Raw genomic sequence first — 22,317 nt, 5'->3', positions numbered from 1 at the left:
GGTAGATGGCAATGTTGAACCATCTTGGCTGCAGGGGGCGGGAGGCAGCAGAGTGTATGGGAGCAGAGGAGGAGGGCAAGGTTGCTAAATTTAGAAATAGGAAATGTAATAGAAATTGTATATCTGATCTTCAGCAAGCACTAAAAATGGTCTTTTATAGTTTGTTTACAAGTTGAAGAAATATGGACAGATGGATTTGTAACTGACAATAACTTTTCAGATATCACTATTAAAAGATAGAAAGCAAATTGCAGATATGTCTTTGGTAGTACACTGTATTGCTGCATCATTGGCCCTGTCTCATGCACAATATTTTATCAACAACTTTGATAAAAATATGGTTGCCATTTTTCATTAGCCAAGTAGACGTCATAAAACCTGGAAGAATTATGAATGTATTGGATGACCAAAAGTTTACAACAGGCTGGGGAAGGGGCCTGATCTTAGAAGATAAACTGTTACTGTGGAAAAAGTATAGAGGTCCAAAATTATAACTGCATAAGTATAGGTTAATAAAGCCTTGCCTTGGAGGCCTCTGAAAAGATTTGGGAATCACTTTTAACAGTAAGCTCTGTATATGTCAAAAGTAGAATGTTGTTGACCCCAAAATCTACTGTATTCATGGGCTGTTTAAACATGTGGAATCTACTCTGTGCTGATTAGACAATAATTTTGTATTGCATTCATTCTGGAGACCTGATTTCAATCTGCTCTTGCCTGATTGAAGTACGCTTAAGAAATAATAATAGTTTCTCATAGAGGAAGAAGGATCAGTGTACTGTGGTTTTCTTAGTTTAAAAACTGGTAACTGAAGAAAAAGAACAGGAATGTCTGTTTCTAAAACTTCAGTAAGATAGAGTTTCTATCTTATAATACACCAGGCAAAAGCCAGGAAAATGCTTGGTGTGGTTTTGCATGCAAGTTTTAAGATCAGGCTAGGTATAACCTGATGTGAATTGTCATGGGAGACTATGGTGAAGTAAATTATTTACATCACAGAAAAAACAGCTGATATTGACATCGTTTTCACCATCAAAGAACTGCTTTTGATTACAATATTACCACTATTTGAAATAATTTTGGAGCAGCTATGAATGAATACAATGAAAAATTGACCATAAGCAAACAAAACACAAGAGAATTTTACATATCAGTAAAAACAAATGAGAATAAAATCTTACTTCCCCACAAGAAGTGGAATCAACAATAAATCTCTCATCTAGGTGTTATAAAAATTGAGGAAAGACTTAACATATGAGCACTTGCTATACTTGCATCCCACAAGAAGTCAATAGTAGAATATTGGAGCAATTATAATTATGGTGGTTGTTTCCTTGACACAGAATTCAAAGTTTTTTTCATCAGCACTGTGATGGGCTTCTAGCCTCTCTGTTCTGATGAGAAGTCACCTTGTTAACCTTATTGGGGTTCTCTTATATGTTGTTTTTCTCTGGCTGCTTTTGAGATTTTTCTTTTTGTCTTCTTTCAACACTTTGACTATGATGCATCTAGATGTGAATTTATCGTACTTGGAGTTAACCTTCTTGGATGTGTTTTTCATAAAACTTGGAAAGTTTCAGTCATTATTTCTTCATATTTTTTCCTGCCCCTTTTTCTGGGGCTCTCCTCATTCTTTTCTCTTTCTGTTCTTCAGATAGAATGCTCTCTATTGGCCTGTCTTCATGCTAAAAGACTAGCAGAGCCTTACTGCACATACTCATAGTCTCATACTTTAGTAAATTACTTTATTTAAGATGCCTTGCAGAATTTCCCTTTATTTGTTTTAATATACCAGATAATAATTGTATTTATGGTTATAATACAGTCATATTTTATTTACAGTTCTTTGAAAATACACAAAAGTAATAATTGATTCATTTTTTTTCCTAACCCTTACAGTCCCATTATAGCAGTAGTGGCCCAGAGTTTAACCGTGTTCTCTTCAATGTTGGAGGTCAGAGTCCACTGATTTTATATTATCTTAAGATGCATGAGCTAGCTGGTATTTCCAAAGCCCCTAGACAAGTCAAGATTAAACTCACTGAAATATTGAAAGAACCATATCCTTTTTTAAGCTTTGCTTTAATATGATGTTTCCAAAATATTCAAAACTTTTAACTTTTTATAATGTCTGAGTTAAGAAAAAAATTTTAATGCATTTTGAAACTAATGCTTTACGTAGCATTTAATTACATTCAAAACATTTCATAGCATGTTTGGCTAAAAGTATTTTCTCTTTTAGTTCTAAGGCTGTGATTTTACATGTAAGAAAAATAAAACAAACATAAAACCCAGAAAGTTAAAAAAACGGTATATTTAGCTCTTTAGTAAAAGATTTTTACAAATTTACTGTTCAGTGTTCAGTTTCAAACATTTGTCAGAACTGTGGGTCATGGACTTCTAGGTTTCTCCAGAAGAAAGTTTCAAATGTGCCTTAGCTATGTAATCATTTGTTCTAATGAAAATTTATTAGAAAGCTTAATGTATAAAATATAATATAAATGAAATTTGAGCTCTTTGGTTGTAGCAGGTATATCTGTCTACATTCTTGTGCCCCCTCTGCATAACCCATCCTGGCCCAGGTCTCACTATAAGGACTTGGATGAACCCCAAGAGATCCAGTACAGTGGTCTCCAAACTGGGGTATACACAGCTCTGGGTGGAAAAAAAAAAAAAATATATATATATATATATATTTTATATATATAATATACATAGATACATTTCTATCTTTAAAAATAAAAAAGAAGTTGCACTATACTAATATTTAGTAGACAGGTACCCTCACTCAGTTGATATTTCAGTCTGCACTCTACTCTGTTGAGGGATAGTAATAGCATGTTTGCTCTTGTGTTGTCTGAGTTTCACAACATATTGCTGTTTTCTTTGGGTGGTTAAACAGATTTATAGATTATATCATTTGGTTTAACTAAATTGACACTTACTAGTGGATCAATAGCTTTAAAAGTTTCCTGAAAAGAAATATTACTCAGCCATAAAAAAGAACAAAATAATTCCATTTGCAGCCACATGGATAGATCTAGAGATTGTCCTATTGAGTGAAGTAAGTCAGAGAAAGACAAATATCATATGAAATTGCTTATATGTGGAATCTAAAAAAATGGTACAAATGAACTTTTTTACAAAACAGAAATAGAGTCACAGATGTAGAAAAGAAACTTATAGTTACAAAAGGGGGTCGGATAAATTGGGAGATTGGGATTGACATATATATACTACTATATATAAAATAGATAACTGATAAGAACCTACTGTATAGCATTGGGAACTCTATACTTTGTAATGTCCTATATGGGAAAAGAATCTAAAAGAGAGTGGGTATCTGTATATGTATAACTGATTCACTTTGCTGTGTAGCAGAAACTAACACAACATTGTAAATCAACTATACTCCAATAAAAATTAATTTAAAAAGTTAAAAAATAAAAAGCATTTGATGTTCAAAGAAAACAACAACAACAACGATGTGGTATATATACACAATGGAATACTACCCAGCTGTAACAGAGAATGAAACGATGCCATTTGCAACAACATGGATGAACCCAGAGATTATCATACTAAGTTTAGTAAGTCAGACAGCGAAAGACAAATATCATATGATATCACTTACCTGTGGACTGAAAAATGATACAAATGAACTTATTTACACAATAGAAGTAGACTCACAGACATAGAAAACAAACTTATGGTTACCAAAGGGGAAAAGTGGGGGGTCATGAACTAGGAGTTTGGGATTAACATATACGCACTTCTATATATAAAATAGTAAACAACAAGGACCTACTGTATAGCACAGGGAACTATACTCAATATTTTGTAATAACCTATAATGGAAAAGAATCTAAAAAAGAATACATATGTGTGTTTGTGTGCATATGTGTATGTGTGTGTGTGTGTATCTGAATCACTTTGCTATACACCTAAAACTAACGCAATATTGTAAATCAACTATATTTCAATTAAAATTTTTTTAAAAAGGAAAAAAAAAGTTTCCTGAAAAGAAACTTTGGATTGATGATAATATTTATAATGCAAGAATAAATTTTTTTTAAAAACATAGAATGATATTTCCTCTATTCCTTGAAGGAGCTCTTTTCAGCTACACTAAGAGACAAAATTAGTGGTGATCCAATCAGTTCTGCCAAGATATAGGCCAAAACAATTAAAAATTTCAAAAATATCAGTTGAAATACGGACATACATCATTATTATAAACAGTGAACCTAGCCCTAAGTGTATGTTATACTTTTCAATATTGGCAAACGATAGTATGATGCCAGTTTAATTTGCAAGGCATTTATAAACCAACTGTCTAGACATCAATATAAATCTCTATAATTTGAGGATAAAAGGTTTGATGTACCAAAAATAAATGTAATGTTAAATTTTACTTTTTAAATATTTTATTTCATCTCACTGTTTTCTATCCATAGACTGCATATCTTTTATAATATGCATAATATATAAATATAGATTTATATGTATATAATTTACAAACTTAAAATTATATCTTTGAGGGAGTGTGCTCACATAGCTTTTACTCCTGGGATACGTGATCCAGGAAGTGTGGAGAACACTGCCCTAGCTGATTCTCAAAACTCTTCCCAGGATACTTCTTCTCCCATATTTCAGTCAAGACAGCCTCCAGAGCCTCACTGACCACAGGCAAATGGAATTAACTTGGATGGCTCTGTAACACAAGGAAAAAGCAAACTACAGAGCTAAATTAGTCTGTTCTGAGACTTGTAACTTAAGAATTCTCATCAACCTTGGATTATTCAAACAAATGGTTAAATACAAAATTTTTAGATGTCTAGAAGTGAAATTTGAAAGGTATGAAACCATTCATAATAGATTATTTTTAACTAATTTTTATTGTGCTTATAAAAATATCAGTCTTTGTGTTTATATTTCTGATGGGCATGGATTTGTCCAATAACAATACAAGGATTCATAACACCAGTTCACTGAGAATGTGGGACGAGTATGAGTATATGTGGGGTGGGGAAAGGAGGAAATGGATATCTAGAGCATGAAATCTTTTAGGAGAGTATTTCATTCCATAAAGATTGGAAAGAAATCACCACTTAGAAAGTAATGGGTCTGGACAAAACTATAATTCAAAAAGATAAATGCACTATTATGTTCATAGCAACATTATTCACAATAGCCAAGATGTGGAAACAACCTAGGTGTCCATTGACAGATGAATAGATAAAGAAGGTGTGGTACGTATATACAATGGAATGCTACTCAGCCATAAAAAGAATGAAATAATGCCATTTGCAGCAAGTTAGATGGACCTAGAGATTATCATACTAAGTGAAGTAAGCAGAAAGAGAAAGACAAATACCATATGATATCACTTATATGTGGAATCTAAAATAGAACACAAGTGAACTTATCTATGAAACAGGAACAGACTCACAGACATAGAGAACAGACTTGTGGTTGCTGGGGGTGGGGGGGCTGCTGGAGGGAGGGATGGATTGGGAGTTTGGGATTAGCAGATGTAAACTATATATTATATATAGAATGGATAAACAACAAGGTGCTATTGTATAGCACAGGGAACTATATTCAATATGCTATGATTAAACCATAATGGAAAAGAACATGAAAAATAATGTGTATATATGTATAACTGAATCACTTTGCTGTGCAGCACAAATTAACACAACATTGTAAATCAACTACACTTCAGTAAAATAAATTTTAAAAAAGAAAGAAAGAAAGTAATGGGGCTTTCCATGATGCTTTCTGAGCTTGTAAAATGTAATGCCCACTGATAAGAAAAAATATTCCTAGATCTAATGATGAACAAAGTGATAATGATGCCTCACATTCATCAGCACTTTATACTTTTTCAAAACATTTATTGAATCTTCCTATGTATCATTGCAAGAAATGACAAGACTCCTGGGACAGTGGACAGAGCAGGCACCCATCACAGCCACTTTACAGATGAGGGAACCAAAGCTCAAAGAGGGTGAGTAGCTTATCCAGGTGATTCATGCAGCAGAGCTGGCAATAGAGTCTACCATTCCCTGATCCATGCATACTTTTCTGACATGACGATCCAGGCTAGAATTCTTGAGCATGGTACTAGTGGTTGGTGGCAGAGCCCGGTGATATTTTCTCCAAGACCTTTTTTCTAAAATATTTTTTCTTTTTTTAAATTTATTTTTTATTGAAGTATAGTTGATTTACAATGTTGTGTGTTAATTCCAAGAACTTGATAGCTGCTAATGAAATTTGTGTCCAGAGTTCCCATAATTATCTATGATGACTGTATGATCACTGAATTTATCTCTTTCTCACTGAAATGTTACATTGAAGCTATTCCGAATATAGAACATTTTTATTAGTTTTTCTCAGGGCTTACTGGAGTCCTCTGGCTTTCCTAAAGTGGAAAAATAACACTTTTTAGCTAATGCATCTATGCAGAGTGAAGGAGTAGGAGAAAGTAGAGAAAGTGGAGGAGTTAATTAACAAAAAAGACAAATATAATTCATATTTGGGGTTGGCAGACTAAAATGGTCCTCAATGATCCCCGCCTTCTGGTTCATGCCCTTGTGTAATTCCCTCCCATTGGGTATGGGCTGAACCTATGACTTGCTTCTAACAAATAGGATATGGCAAACATAATGGAATGTCACTTCTGAGATTCAGCTACAAAAAGATTGACATCAGTCCTGCTCGACCTTTGTTGCTTTCTCTTTCGGAGCCTTCCGGGGGAAACCAGCTACCAAGTTGTGAGCTGCCCTGTGGAAAGCCCATGTTTCAGGGAAGGGAGGAAGGCCTCCAGCCAACAGCCAGTAAGAAACTGAGACCCTTAGTCCAACAACCCATGAGGAAGTAAATCTTGCCAACAACCACATTAGTGAGCTTAGAAGCAGATGCTCCTTCATTTGATCCTTGAGATCACTGCAGCCCCTGCCCGTATCTTGATTGCAGCCTGTGAGAGGGACCATGAGTCAGAAGTATCCAGCTGAGCTGTGCCCTGATTTCTGACCTGCAGAAGCTATGCAATGATAAATGTTTGTTGTTTTAAGCTGCCAAGTTTCAGGATAATTTTACATCTATAGATAACTCACAATGTTTGAGCAAAAGTCTGATTTAGACAATCTCTTCAATACCTTTATAGCCCCTATATATCTCAATCCAAACATTTATTACATTGTAATGTAACCATTTCTTTTTACTTGTTTTTCTCACCCAATAGAGAACAAAGAATTATCTGCCTCTATATTCCTGCCACCAGAAAAAAGTATCTAGCTTAAAATAAGTATTAAATAAATGTCTGATGGGTGTATATATCCCAGTTTTATATAAAGATAAGACCAAATTTCATTTTATTTTTCAACAAAATTTGACATTATTGTTAAAATTAAGAAAACTAGATGATAGAGATAGAGATAGAAATTTGGGAGTCATTGGTACAAAGTTAATCTTTGAAGCTATCATTATCAAAATGATGTTTTTAAAACTGTATTAAAGAGTTACTGTGTACCAAGCAGTGTTTCTAAGTACTTTACATTTATTAACTCATTTAATTATCATGTGAACTTCTGAGATAATTACTATTATTGTCTCTCATTTACAGATAAGGAAACTGAGGCACAGGAAAGTTAGATAACTTGCCTGAGGACACCTGAGTAAGTGATAGCACTTGGAGTCTATCCTTGACAGTCTGGTTTCAGAGCCAATGCACTCAAACATTCTGGTACTTAATTGTTTACCCAGGGGGATGTATAGTTCCAGAAGAAGACAAAAGCATATTCTAGACTCACAGACTTAGAGAACGAACTTACAGTTAGTAAGGAGGGAAGGGTGAGGAGGAGGGATAGACTGGGAGTTTGGGATTGACATGTACACAGTGCTATATTTAAAATAGATAACCAACAAGGACCTACCGTAAAGCACAGAGAATGCTACTCAATATTCTGTAATAACCTAAATGGGAAAAGAATTTGAAAAAGAGTAGATATCTGCTTATGTATAACTGAATCACTTTGCTGTACAACTGAAACTAACACAGCATTATTAATCAACTGTACTCCAATATAAAATAAAAATTTAAAAAAACATATTCTAGGCTTTTAAGGATAATCACAATTACGGTTTGGAGGAGGGGTGGTAAGAGGCAGAGAAGTCAACAGAAGACAAAAAGGGATGCCATGATAATGTTCCTCATATTTGGGGAAAATAGTTAATTAAAATTTCTACAGCTGGTCCTGCATTAAATAACTTTAGTAGTTTTTCCTTCAGACAGTTAAGATTGCATAATCATGCACATTCTATTTCAAAATCTTTATTCTTTTAAAAAGAGATTCTTCATCAACTCTAGAACTTGGAATTTCAGATCATTCTGATCTTACCCCAGCATCTTTCCAAACTGAATATTGGCTATGACTGGGCCACACTAATGAATAACACTTTCACCTTATCTAGAAGTGAGTTGTAAGAAACAGCACAATTGTGTTGTTCCATCCACTTGCATGCTTATCCCACAGTTCTCGCACAATATTTTTTTTCCCAAAGATGTGGAGAATGTTGTAGTATAATAGAGGAAATAAACAGAGCATTCTCAAGTGACCGGTTTATTCATTTTAGGAGATAGTACACTTAACGAAATGCATTTTTGCTCAGAAATGAAAAGGGTCCTCTGCTGTTGTCAAAATTGTTTTTATAAACTCCTATTTTATATTTTATTTTGGTATATCAGTCTTGAGTACTTTATTATCAGGTCTTCATTGGCAAACCCCTTGCCTGTGACAGTACAGTGTGTACTCAATTTTGGAGCATGGAAAATACATGCACTTGTTTTGTACCTGTAGTTTGGATATATAATTGACATCTTTGTGCTTTGGTGTTTCAAAAATATTAAGGCTGTAATGAGGAGTCATATTTACCATCATCAATATATTCTCTACAATGAATATGCTCCCTTAATTAAATCACGATGCTGGAAAAACACCAAATTAATTAATTTTTTATTTTATTTAATTAATTTTTTTTCCCACTTATTAAACATCAGTTTTATTAAGACTCCCAGAAAGATTTATCCTGTCATACTTTCAAATGGAGATCTGGAACACATTCCTAATTATTCTTCCAGCCAGTTTTTGTAGACTGCATTGTTTTTTTAATGAGAATGTTCATAAATTTATTTTTTTAACATCTTTATTGGAGTATAATTGCTTTACAATGGTGTGTTAGTTTCTGCTGCATAACAAAGTGAATCAGCTATACGTATAATATATCCCCATATCTTCTCCCTCCTGTGTCTCCCTCCACCCTCCCTATCCCACCCATCTAGGTGGTCACAAAGCACCGAGCTGATCTCCCTGTGCTATGTGGCTGCTCCCCACTAGCTATCTATTTTACATTTGGTAGTGTATATATGTCCATGCTACTCTCTCACTTTGTCACAGTTACCCTTCTCCCTCCCCATATCCTCAAGTCCATGCTCTAGTAGGTCTGTGTCTTTATTCCCATCTTGCCCCTACGTTCTTCATGACCTTTTTTTTTTTTAGATTCCATATATATGTGTTAGCATACGGTATTTGTTTTTCTCTTTCTGACTTACTTCACTTGTAGACTGCATTTTAATGGAGGTTCATACATGGCAATCATACCCATGTTTTTCAATATTTAGTCTTTTTTTATTGGAGTATAGTTGATTTACAATGTTGTTTTAGTTTCAGGTGTACAGCAAAATGATTCAGTTTTACATATATATTCATTTTTTTCAGATTCTTTTTCCTCATAAGTTATTACAAAAGAGATTCTTATGACCCACTTACTTAAACTCAAATTCAGAACAATATCATACTTGATCACTATGCAATTTTTAGATCAGAGTCTTGTGGAACAGATGTCAAAAATTTAACATCATAGGTAATACTTCTTTTGATTTGCCAAAGTCATAAGAGGGAAGATGAAGATTGCTTTCTTGTCAGTGTTTCAGGATCCACATATAAACACTGAGAAGACTGGAGATGTGTGTAGAGGGGTGGGGAGTAAATGCAATCATACTTCACAGGGAACTCGTGATTCTGACAGGACTTTTAATGTATACTTATAAGGAAAATAATGAACTTTTTTACTAGATAATGTACATTAAATCATTATTAGTTGAAAATTTGAATTTTTTAATGAATAGTCTTTGAATTTCTTTTTTAAAAACTTGATTACTTAGTACTAGAGTTATGAGTAAAACTAAAAAGAAAAACTGACTTCTAGGACCCAGAGCTGAATGTGTAGTGTGTTTTTGAACTGGGAAGAATCTTGTGCAAAATATATTTGGAGCTCCTAATTTTCCCATCTTACATTGCCTGCATTTTTGTAAACTACCTCAACTCCTTTATGTATTGACAAATACCCAAAAGTCTAATAATTATTTTACATGTTTCACAAATTATTTATTTTTTAAAAAATAGGAAAACTCAGGAACAAAATGTTGGGTCTCATTAAAAAGTAAAGTTTATAGGCTGTATCTGTATTTCTAACTTGAGTTTAGAATGTTTGTTCACATTTTTTTGCAGTTTGGGAATAATTGAACTTAAGGCAGTGTCACAATGAGGCTATTGTGTTACTGTAAACACATGCTCCCACCATCACACATATACACAGACTTTTTAACATATAAAAACTGTCAGGAGTCAGATAATTCAACTCTACAATTAAAAATAATATGGGATATATCAACATTTATCCCAGCATAAAAATAAAAGCTATACGAAGAAAGCATCTGTTGTGAATTATCTGTGATGTGAGAGAAGCAAATCGTCAATGGGGAAATAAGGAAAAGAAAGAAACCCTGAGACTCATATAAGGTCACCAGCTCTGTATAACACTCTGTCTTCACACAGAATCTAGTGGGAAACTCTTTAGAGACATGTGCAACTTCCTTTCACTTTTATTTATAAAAAGATTTCCAATAATCTTTGTCACACATGCATATACAGATTTTTTTTCTCACTAATATGTGAATAGCAACTTGTGAGTTGTTACTAAAAGTTACTGTGAATGGTATTTTTCATTTCAAGTTAATTAACATATACTAAGGATTTGGTAATCAGATTTTTAAAAGGATACATTAGCTAAAAGACAAATGTCTGAAAAAAACTTGTAATCCAGAACCATTTTATCTAGTGTTTTCTCCAGTAAAGACACGATAAAATACATTTTCCCCTCAATCCTAAAACTCTCAGGATGAAGAATAGGAAAGCCTACACTGCCAGAAAGTTTGTTCCATTATTTATGAGATTGTACCCCCAAAATGTAAGCCTCACTTTCCTCATCTTCAAAAATAGGGATATGGACATTATAATATCATCTGTTAATGAGACCTTTCAGATAATAGAAACCAGATGTTAGCTTCCTGGAATGGGAGGTCTTTTTAAAATACTTTTTGTTGAAAACACCCAGCCCTAAAAACCCTGTGGCAACACAGACTCCCTCTACCAAAACACTACGGAGGACTGATATTTCCTCTAGTTGTCTGCAAAGAGGAAAAACAGGCTGGGGAGCAGAGGAGAATGAAGAGGGGAGATGAGGAAGTAGAGAGGAAACCTAAAAACCTTAGCTGCATGGAAGAGGCCCCTTCAGCAGTATAGGGAAAAATGTAATTTGAGCCCAGATTTGAGCCTATATTCTCCATGTGTATCAAGCAGATGGATTGGGCTATATAAGTTTCAAGTCCTTTTGAATCCTGAGATTTGTGATTCTGCTGGAGGAATTTGACTTTCCACACCGTTGGTGGTTGAATTGGTAAATAGCTCAAATTTTCACTGAAATGACAACCTTCTCATTTCGTCAGGTCACTGTAGAATCATGTTCTTCTGAGGCTACAGTAAGAAAAAGAATGCATAGGCACCATTTTTCCCATTCACAGCTGTCAGTTCCCCTAAAGGACCACCAGAATAACCTGTTGACCAAGAAAAGCTAAGTTTAATAGACTTATTGTAGTAAAAGAGAACAACAATTTAACAGAGCTTTAGTAGTGTCTCAAAATGGATAAATTCAGGAATGACATTTGTAGGGTTTTAGGACCTAAGTTGGATGATTTTGAGGCAGGTTGTGCAAGGTGAGAAACTGCTTGGGATTGGGCAGAGTTTAATATTATAATTTTGGACTAGTGGGCCCAGTGAAGCAAGGGTCTTGAAGTAAGCTTTGATGTGCAAGCTATTTTAACTGGTTCAAAGTCTTATCTTTCAGGAAAACGCATTTTCTGGAGCAAGTTGTAGGTTAGTTTTGCTTATTCTCAGTGTTGTTAAACACAGAGACAGAAAAAAGTATGCATGGCCCCCCATTTTTTAACAGGGACAGGAGTGACATCAGCATCAGGGCTGAATAAGACATCATGTCACCCCTCAATGACAACAATTTGGCATACATCCACGGACAAAAATGCCCTTGTGGGAGCTGTGGGATCCAGTACCATTCTGAGAGGAGGGTCACCCACGTATGCATCATGTAATAGGTATGCAGATTTCTGTCCTAGCTGTGGAACTTGTAGTGGCCTATGAACCAACTCTAGCCTCTCTCGACCACAGTCCAAGAACCACTGGAAAACACTGTCATAGGCAATCACCAATAGATGAGAGAGCCCTTGTGGAAGTCCAGGCTTCCAGAAGAGAAATTTCAGCACACCACTGAAACAAAAAAATACAAGTGTAGATGCATGGGAAAGGATAACAGGAACAGTTTAACTTCACCTCTCCCCCAAGGCAGCACAGCTTAGGACCAAGAGAGATCTCAGCCCATGATTTCTTGTGTGGGGGAAAGTGAGAGCGAATTAGGGACCATCTGGCTTCCCAAGTGGTGTGGTTGCTGTTAAAGAGGCTTGTTTCTCTCTTCCCCATCCAGAGTACTGAATGATGAGCTTCATGACTTAGGGGTTGGAAAGAGGCTGGGAGAATTGTAGATAGAACTCTCAGAGGGCATTAAAGGGATGCAGATTCTACTAACTATGTCATAGACTCTACCAATAAGCCTGCCCATGAGCCCCTGAGGACACCTCACAAATAGATACCCCCAGCTAGCCCATAGGCACCCCCAATGCTCCATGAACCCCACCCACATACATTCTCACCCTGTGGCCAGCTGCCTATGTACACTCCCAACAGCAAAAGCGAGCTTTGGCAGACAGCTAGTGAGTATACGCAGAAAGCCTGTGCCAGCCCAAATCTGTGGGCCAGCGAGAGACCACAAACTTGAATTTATATGCCACCTTTAGGAAAGCAAAAGAAGGCTGTCAGCACTTGGCCTGGTGTGTTAACAGGGTAGAGAGATGACATAAAAGCTTTAAAATTCTGCCACTAAAGGGAGCAAGAAGAGTAAAACAGATGTATCCATAGAAGATCTGAAAAGCCTCAGAATCCCTAGCATAAGGTATTTATCTCCCAAAGGAAGTTAGCAAAAACTAGAAGAGTTTGCTATTTCAAATGTGAGGACAGCAACGCAAAACTTCAAAGAATATAAAAAATTTAAGGAAACATGACACCACCAATAGATCACAATGATTCTCCAGTAACTGATCCCAAAGATATGGAGATCTCAATTTACCTGATCAAGAATTCAAAAGAACTGTTTTAATGAAACTCAGTGAACTACAAAAAAGCACAGAAAGATAATTCAGTGGAATCAGGAAACAGTGCAAATCATGAACAAAATGAGAAGTTTAACAAAGATATAAAAATTATAAAAAAGAACCAAACAGAAATTCTGGAGCTGAAGAATACAATGAATGAGATGAAAAAAAAAAAAAAATGTGATGGAGAGCATCAATAGCAGAATGGGTCAAGCAAAGAAAGAATCTGTGAGTTAGAAGACAGGAACTTTAAAATTACCCAGTCAGAGAGAACAAAGAAGAAGAAATTGAAAAGAGTCAAGAAAGCTTACTTGATCTGTGGGGTCCCATCAAAAGAAATAATCTACAAATTATTTGAGTTCCAAAAGAAGAGAGGGAGAATGGAGCACAGATCTTAATTAATAATGGCTGAGAACTTCTTAAATCTGGGGAGATGTTTAGATATCCAAGTTCATGAAGCCCATAGGTCACCAAACAATTTCAACTTAAAGAAATCTTTGCCAAAGCACATCATAATAAAACTGTCAAAAATCAAAAACAAGGGGAGAATCTCCATTTTTAGTCTGCTTCCCCCAAAACCCAACCCAAGATAGTATATTTGTTATGAGTATTATTTAACAAAGGGACAACAATGTTGGTTTCACTTCTCACCATTATAGAGGAAACAATCCACTGATTTCTCACTACTTTTCTTGTGGATCCCTGATAGTCAACTAAATGGAAGCAGAGAAGAAAATGTATGGGAATTACATTTTTAAAAAATTCAACGTTGTACTGTGGATCTCACTTGCCACCATGAAATGGGGCTACCTGCTCCAAGAGTTTGGACAGAATTGGCCAGATGGCTTCCCACATCTTTTAGAGTTCATGATCTAGAAGCAGGAAGGCTAAGTACTGAATTAGACTAACAATCCCATATCTAGTAGTCATTTTTGTGTTTAGGAGACATTTAAAACTCCAAATTTTGTATTCATTTAGAACCACTCATTGTGGCTCTAAGTAAATACACTGTACCTATGTAGTTCTTATTTCTCTACTCTGTGAGTTCAAACAGATGCAAAGCAGGCTAACAGAAAATGATCTACACAATAGATAGTTTCTAAGTAAGGGGCAGGAGAGCCTATAAAAATGAGCCATTCTTTTTTATGGCTGACTAGTATTCCAGTGTGTGTGTGTGTGTGTGTGTGTGTGTGTGTGTGCGCGCGCGCGTGCGTGCGTGCGTGCGTATGCATGCGTGCCACATCTTCTTTATCTATTCATCTGTTGATGGACACTTAGGTTGCTTCCATATCTTGGCCATTGTAAATAATGCTGCTATGAACATTGGGGTGCTTGTATCTTTTTGAATTAGGTTGTTTGTTTATTTAGGACATATACCCAAGAGTGGAATTGCTGGGTCATATGGTAGCTGTATTTTTAGTTTTTTGAGAAAACTCCATACTAATTTCCACAGTGGCTGCACCAATTTACATTCCCACCAACAGTGTGCGAGGTTTCCCTTTTCTCCACATCCTTACCAACATTTGTTATTTCTGTTCTTTTTGATGATACCCACTCTGACAGGTGTCAGGATATCTCATTGTGGTTTTGGTTTGCATATTCCTGCTCATTAGTGATGTTGAGCATCTTTTCATGTGCCTGTTGGCCATCTGCATTTACTTTTGGGAAAAATGTCTATTCAGTTCTTCTGCCCATTTTTTAATTAGCTTGTTTGTTTTTTTGATGTTGAGTTTTATGAGCTGTTCATATATGTTGGATATTAACCCCTTGTCAGTCATTTGCAAATATTTTCAACCATTCAGTAGGTTGTCTTTTTGTTTTCTCAATAGTTTCCTTTTCTGTACAAAAGCTTTTAAGTTGAATTAGGTCCCATTTTTTTAATTTTTGCTTTTCTTTCCTTTGCTTTAGGAGACAGATCCAAAAAAATATCGCTACAACTTATGTCAAAGGGTGTTCTGCCTGTTTTCCTCTAGAAGTTTTATGGTTTCTGGTCTTACATTTAGGTCTTTAATCCATTTAGAGTTTATTTTTGTATATGGCATTAGAAAATGTTCTAATTTTATTCTTTTACTTGTAGCTGTTCAGTTTTCCCAGCACCACTTATTGAAGAGACTGATTTTTCTTCATTGTATATTCTTGCCTCCTTTATCATAGATTAATTGACTTTAGGTGTGTGGATTTCTGGGCTCTCTCTTCTGTGCCATTGGTCTATGTGTCTGTTTTTGTGCCAATACCATACTGTTTTGATTACTGTAGCTTTGTAGTATTGTCTGAAGTCAGGGAGCATGATTCTCAAGGTTGTTTTGGCTATTTGGGGTCTTTGGGTTTCCATAAAAATTTTAAAATTATTTGTTCATGTTCTGGGACGTATCCTCTCAGCATTTTTGTAAGGATTGCTTTGAATCTGTAGATTGCATTGGGTAGTATGGTCATTTAAATGACATTAATTCTTCCAATCCAAGAACACAGTATATCTTTCCATCTATTTTTTTCATCTTCAGTTTTTTTCATCAGTGTCTATGGTTTTCTGAATTGCAAGTCTTTTACCTCCTTAGGTAGCTTTATTCCTAGGTATGTTATTCTTTTTGATGCACTGGTAAATGGGATTATTTACTTAATTTCTCTTTCTTATAGTTGTTCTCACTTATATACAAATGCAGCAGGTTTTTGTATATTAATTTTGTACCCTGCAACTTTACTGAATTCATTGATGAGCTATACTCGTTTTCTGGTGGCTTTGATAGGATATTCTCTGTATAGTATCATGTCATCTGCAAACAGTGACAGCTTTACTTCTTCCTTGCCAGTTCGGATTCCTTTTATTTCTATTTCTTGTCTGAATGCTGTGGCTACCCAATACTTATGCTATGTTGAATAAAAGTGGTGAGATTGGGCATCCTTATCTTGTTCCTGCTCTTAGTGGAAATGCTTTCAGTTTTTCACCATTGAATATGATGTTAGCTGTGGGTTTGTCATATATGGCCTTTATTATGTTGTGATAGGCTCCCTCTATGCCCACTTTCTGAAGAGTTTTTATCATGAATGGATGTTGAATTTTGTCAAAAGCTTTTTCTGCATCTATTGAGATAATCATATGGTTTTTAACCTTCAATTTATTAATTTGATATATCACACTGATTGATTGGTGGATATTGAAAAATCCTTCCATCCCTGGGATAAATCCCACTTGATCATGGTGTATGATCCTTATAGTGTATTGCTGGATTCAGTTTGCTAATATTTTGTTGAGGATTATTGGGGCTATGTTCATCGTATTGGCCTATAATATTCTTTTTTTTAACATCTTTATTGGAGTATAACTGTTTTACAATAGTGTGTTAGTTTTTCTTTACAACAAAGTGAATCAGTTATACATATACATACGTTCCCATATCTCTTCCCTCTTGTGTCACCCTCTCTCCCATGCTCCCTATCCCACCCCTCTAGGTGGTCACAAAGCACAGAGGTGATCTCCCTGTGCTATGCGGCAGCTTCCCACTAATTATCTAATTTACATTTGGTAGTGTATATATGTCCCTGCCACTCTCTCACTTTGTCACAGCTTACCCTTCCCCCTCCCCATATCCTCAAGTCCATGCTCTAGTAGGTCTGTGTTTTATTCCCGTCCTGCCACTAATCTCTTCATGACATTTTTTTTTTCTTAGAGTCCATATATATGTGTTAGCATATGGTATTTGTTTTTCTCCTTCTGACTTACTTTACGCTGTATGACAGACTCCAGGTCTATCCATCTCATTACAAATAACTCAGTTTCATTTCTTTTTATGGCTGAGTAATATTCCATTGTATATATGTGCCACATCTTCTTTATCCATTCTTCTGTTGATGGACACTTAGGTTGCTTCCATGTCCTGGCTATCGTAAATAGAGCTGCAATGAACATTTTGGTACATGACTCTTTCTGAATTATGGTTTTCTCAGGGTATATGCCCAGTAGTGGGATTGCTGGGTCGTATGGTAGTTGTATTTTTAGTTTTTTAAGGAACTCCCATACTGTTCTCCATAGTGGCTGTATAAATTTACATTCCCACCAGCAGTGCAGGAGGGTTCCCTTTTCTCCACACCCTCTCCAGCATTTATTGTTTCTAGAGTTTTTGATGATGGCCAATCTGACCAGTGTGAGATGATATCTCATTGTAGTTTTGATTTGCATTTCTCTAATGATTAATGATGTTGAGCATTCTTTCATGTGTTTGTTGGCAATCTGTATATCTTCTTTGGAGATATGTCTATTTAGTTCTGCCCATTTTTGGATTGGGTTGTTTGTTTTTTTGTTATTGAGCTGCATGAGTTGCTTATAAAGTTTGGAGATTAATCCTTTGTCAGTTGCTTCATTTGCAAATATTTTCTCCCATTCTGAGGGTTGTCTTTTTGTCTTGTTTATGGTATCCTTTGCTGTGCAAAAGCTTTTAAGTTTCATTAGGTCCCATTTGTTTATTTTTGTTTTTATTTCCATTTCTCTAGGAGATGGGTCAAAAAGGATCTTGCTGTGATTTATGTCCTAGAGTGTTCTGCCTATGTTTTCCTCTAAGAGTTTGATAGTGTCTGGCCTTACATTTAGGTCTTTAACCCATTTTGAGTATATTTTTGTGTATGGTGTTAGGGAGTGTTCTAATTTCATACTTTTACATGTAGCTGTCCAGTTTTCTCAGCACCACTTATTGAAGAGGCTGTCTTTTCTCCACTGTATATCTTTCCCTCCTTTATCAAAGATAAGGTGACCATATGTGTGTGGGTTTATCTCTGGGATTTCTATCCTGTTCCATTGATCTATATTTCTGTTTTCGTGGCAGTACCATACTGTCTTGATTACTGTAGCCTTGCAGTATAGTCTGAAGTCTGGGAGCCTGATTCCTCCAGCTCCATTTTTCGTTCTCAAGATTGCTTTAGCTGTTCGGGGTCTTTTGTGTTTCCATACAAATTGTGAATTTTTTTGTTCTAGTTCTGTAAAAAATGCCAGTGGTAGTTTGATAGGGCTTGCATTGAATCTGTAGATTGCTTTGGGTAGTAGAGTCATTTTCACAATGTTGATTCTTCCAATCCAAGAATATGGTATATATCTTCATCTGTATCATCTTTAATTTCTTTCATCAGTGTCTTATAATTTTCTGCATACAAGTCTTTTGTCTCCTTAGGTAGGTTTATTCCTAGATATTTTATTCTTTTTGTTGCAATGGTAAATGGGAGTGTTTTCTTAATTTCACTCTCAGATTTTTCATCATTAGTGTATAACAATGCCAGAGATTTCTGTGCATTAATTTTGTATCCTGCTACTTTACCAAATTCATGGATTAGCTCTAGTAGTTTTCTGGTAGCATCCTTAGGATTCTCTATGTATAGTATCATGTCATCTGCAAACAGTGACAGCTTTACTTCTTTTCCTATTTGGATTCGTTTTATTTCTTTTTCTTCTCTGATTGCTGTGGGTAGAACTTCCAAAGCTATGTTGAATAAGAGTGGTGAGAGTGGGCAACCTTGTCTTGCTCCTGATCTTAGTGGAAATGGTTTCAGTTTTTCACCATTGAGAACGATGCTGGCTGTGGGTTTGTCATATATTGCCTTTATTATGTTGAGGAAAGTTCCCTGTATGCCTACTTTCTGCAGGGTTTTTATCATAAATGGGTGTTGAATTTTATCAAAAGCTTTCTCTGCATCTATCAAGATGATCATATGGTTTTTCTCCTTCAGTTTGTTAATATGGTGTATCACGTTGATTGATTTGCGTATATTGAAGATTCCTTGCATTCCTGGAATAAACCCCACTTGATCATGGTATATGGTCCTTTTATATGCTATTGGATTCTGTTTGCTAATATTTTATTGAGGATTTTTGCATCTATGTTCCTCAGTGATATTGGCCTGTAGTTTTCTTTCTTTGTGACGTCTTTGTCTGGTTTTGGTATCAGGGTGATGGTGGCCTCATAGAATGAGTTTGGGAGTGTTCCTCCCTCTGCTATCTTTTGGGAGAGTTTGAGAAGGATAGGTGTTAACTCTTCTCTAAATGTTTCGTAGAATTCGCCTGTGAAGCCATCTGGTCCTGGGCTTTTGTTTGTTTGAAGATTTTTAATCACAGTTTCAATTTCAGTGCTTGTGATTGGTCTGTTCATATTTTCTATTTCTTCCTGGTTCAGTCTCAGCAGGTTGTGCATTTCTTAGAATTTGTCCATTTCTTCCAGGTTGTCCATTTTATTGGCATACAGTTGCTTGTAGTAATCTCTAATAATTTTTTGTATTTCTGCAGTGTCAGTTGTTACATCTCCTTTTTCATTTCTAATTCTATTGATTTGAGTCTTCTCCCTTTTATTCTTGATGAGTCTGGCTAATGGTTTATCAATTTTATTTATCTTCTCAAAGAACCAGCTTTTAGTTTTAATGATCTTTGCTATTGTTTCCTTCATTTCTTTTTCATTTGTTTCTGATCTGATCTTTATGATTTCTTTCCTTCTGCTAAATTTGGGGGGTTTTTGTTCTTCTTTCTCTAATTGCTTTAGGTGCAATGTTAGGTTGTTTATTCGAGATGTTTCCTGTTTCTTAAGGTATGATTGTATTACTATAAACTTCCCTCTTAGAACTGCTTTTGCTGTACCCCATAGGTTTTGGGTCATCGTGTCTCCATTGTCATTTGTTTCTAAGTACTTTTTGATTTCCTCTTTGATTTCTTCAGTGATCACTTAGTTATTAAGGAGTGTATTGTTTAGCCTCCATGTGTTTGTATTTTTTACAGATCTTTTCCTGTAATTGATATGTAGTCTCATAGCGTTGTTTTCGGAAAAGATACTTGATACGATTTCAATTTTCTTAAATTTGCTAAAGCTAGATTTGTGACCCAATATATGATCTATCCTGGAGAATGTTCCATGAGCACTTGAGAAAAATGTGTATTCTGTTGTTTTTGAATGGAACGTCCTATAAATATCAATTAAGTCCCTCTTGTGTAATGTATCATTTAAAGCTTGTGTTTCCTTATTTATTTTCATTTTGGATGATCTGTCCATTGGTGAAAGTGGGGTGTTAAAGTCGCCTACTATGATTGTGTTACTGTCGATTTCCCCTTTTAAGGCTGTTAGTATTTGCCTTATGTATTGAGGTGCTCCTATGTTGGGTGCATAACTATTTACAATTGTTATATCTTCTTCACGGATCGATCCCTTGATCATGATGTAGTGTCCTTCTTTGTCTCTTGTAATAGTTTTTCTTTTAAAGTCTATTTTGTCTGATGTGAGAAATGCTACTCCAGCTTTCTTCTGATTTCCATTTGCATGGAATATCTTTTTCCATCACCTTACTTTCAGTCTGTATGTGTCCCTAGGTTTGAAGTGAGTCTCTTGTAGACAGCATATATATGGGTCTTGTTTTTGTATCCATTCAGCCAGTCTGTGTCTTTTGCTGGGAGCATTTAATCCATTTACATTTAAGGTAATTATCGATATGTATGTTCCTGTTACCATTTACTTAATTGTTTTGGGTTGTTCTTGTAGGTCTTTTCCTTCTCTTGTGTTTCTTGCCTAGAGAAGTTCCTTTAGCATTTGCTGTATAGCTGGTTTGGTGGTACTGAATTCTCTTAGCTTTTGCTTGTCTGCATAGCTTTTGATTTCTCCATCGAATCTGAATGAGATCCTTGTCTGGTAGAGTAATCTTGGTTGTAGGTTCTTCCTTTTCATCACTTTAATTATATCATGCCTCTCCCTTCTGGCTTGTAGAGTTTCTGCTGAGAGATCAGCTGTTAACCTTATGGGAGTTCCCTTGTATGTTATTTGTCATTTTTCCCTTGCTGCTTTCAATAATTTTTCCTTGTCTTTTTGTTTGTTTGTTTGTTTGTTTGTTTGTTTGTTTGTTTTGTGGTATGCGGGCCTCTCACTGCCGTGGCCTCTCCCATTGTGGAGCACAGGCTCGGGACGCGCAGGCTCAGCGGCCATGGCTCACAGGCCCAGCCGCTCCGCAGCATGTGGGGTCTTCCCAGACCGGGGCACGAACCCGTGTCCCCTGCATCGGCAGGCGGATTCTCAACCACTGCGCCACCAGGGAAGCCCCTTTTCCTTGTCTTTAATTTTTGCCTTTTGTCTTTAAAGTTTGATTACAATGTGTCTCAGCGTGCTTCTCCTTGGGTTTATCCTGTATGGGACTCTCTGTGCTGCCTGGACTTGGGTGGCTATTTCCTTTCCTGTGTTAGAGATTTTCAACTATAATCTCTTCAAATATTTTCTTGGGTCCTTTTTCTCTCTCTTTTCCTTCTGGGTCCCCTATAATGCGAATGTTGTTGCATTTAATGTTGTCCCAGAGTTCTCTTAGGCTGTCTTCAATTCTTTTCATTCTTTTTTCTTTAGTCTGTTCTGCAGCAGTGAATTCCACCATTCTGTCGTCCAGGTCACTTATCCGTTCTTCTTCCTCAATTATTCTGCTAGTGATTCCTTCTAGTGTAGTTTTCATTTCAGTTATTGTATTGTTCACCTCTGTTTGTTTGTTCTTTAATTCTTCTAGGTCTTTGTTAAACATTTCTTGCATCTTCTCAATCTTTGCCTCCATTCTTTTTCGGAGGTCCTGGATCATCTTCACTATCATTATTCTGAATTCTTTTTCTGGAAGGTTGCCTATCTGCACTTCATTTAGTTGTTTTTCTGGGGTTTATCTTGTACCTTCATCTGCTACATAGCCCTCTGCCTTTTCATCTTGTC

General features: G+C 35.8%; 1 protein-coding gene across 1 annotated transcript in view; it reads left to right on the top strand.

Annotated features, from left to right (window-relative positions):
* The window catches only part of FAM227B (family with sequence similarity 227 member B), a 255,296-nt gene that overhangs the window by 215,278 nt on the left and 17,701 nt on the right, over window positions 1–22,317 (top strand). The window lies entirely within an intron of this gene.

The sequence above is a fragment of the Kogia breviceps genome, chromosome 3, assembly GCF_026419965.1.
Source record: "Kogia breviceps isolate mKogBre1 chromosome 3, mKogBre1 haplotype 1, whole genome shotgun sequence".
In the NCBI taxonomy this organism is placed as follows: Eukaryota; Metazoa; Chordata; class Mammalia; order Artiodactyla; family Physeteridae; genus Kogia; species Kogia breviceps.
This window is presented reverse-complemented; position numbering and strand designations above follow the sequence as displayed.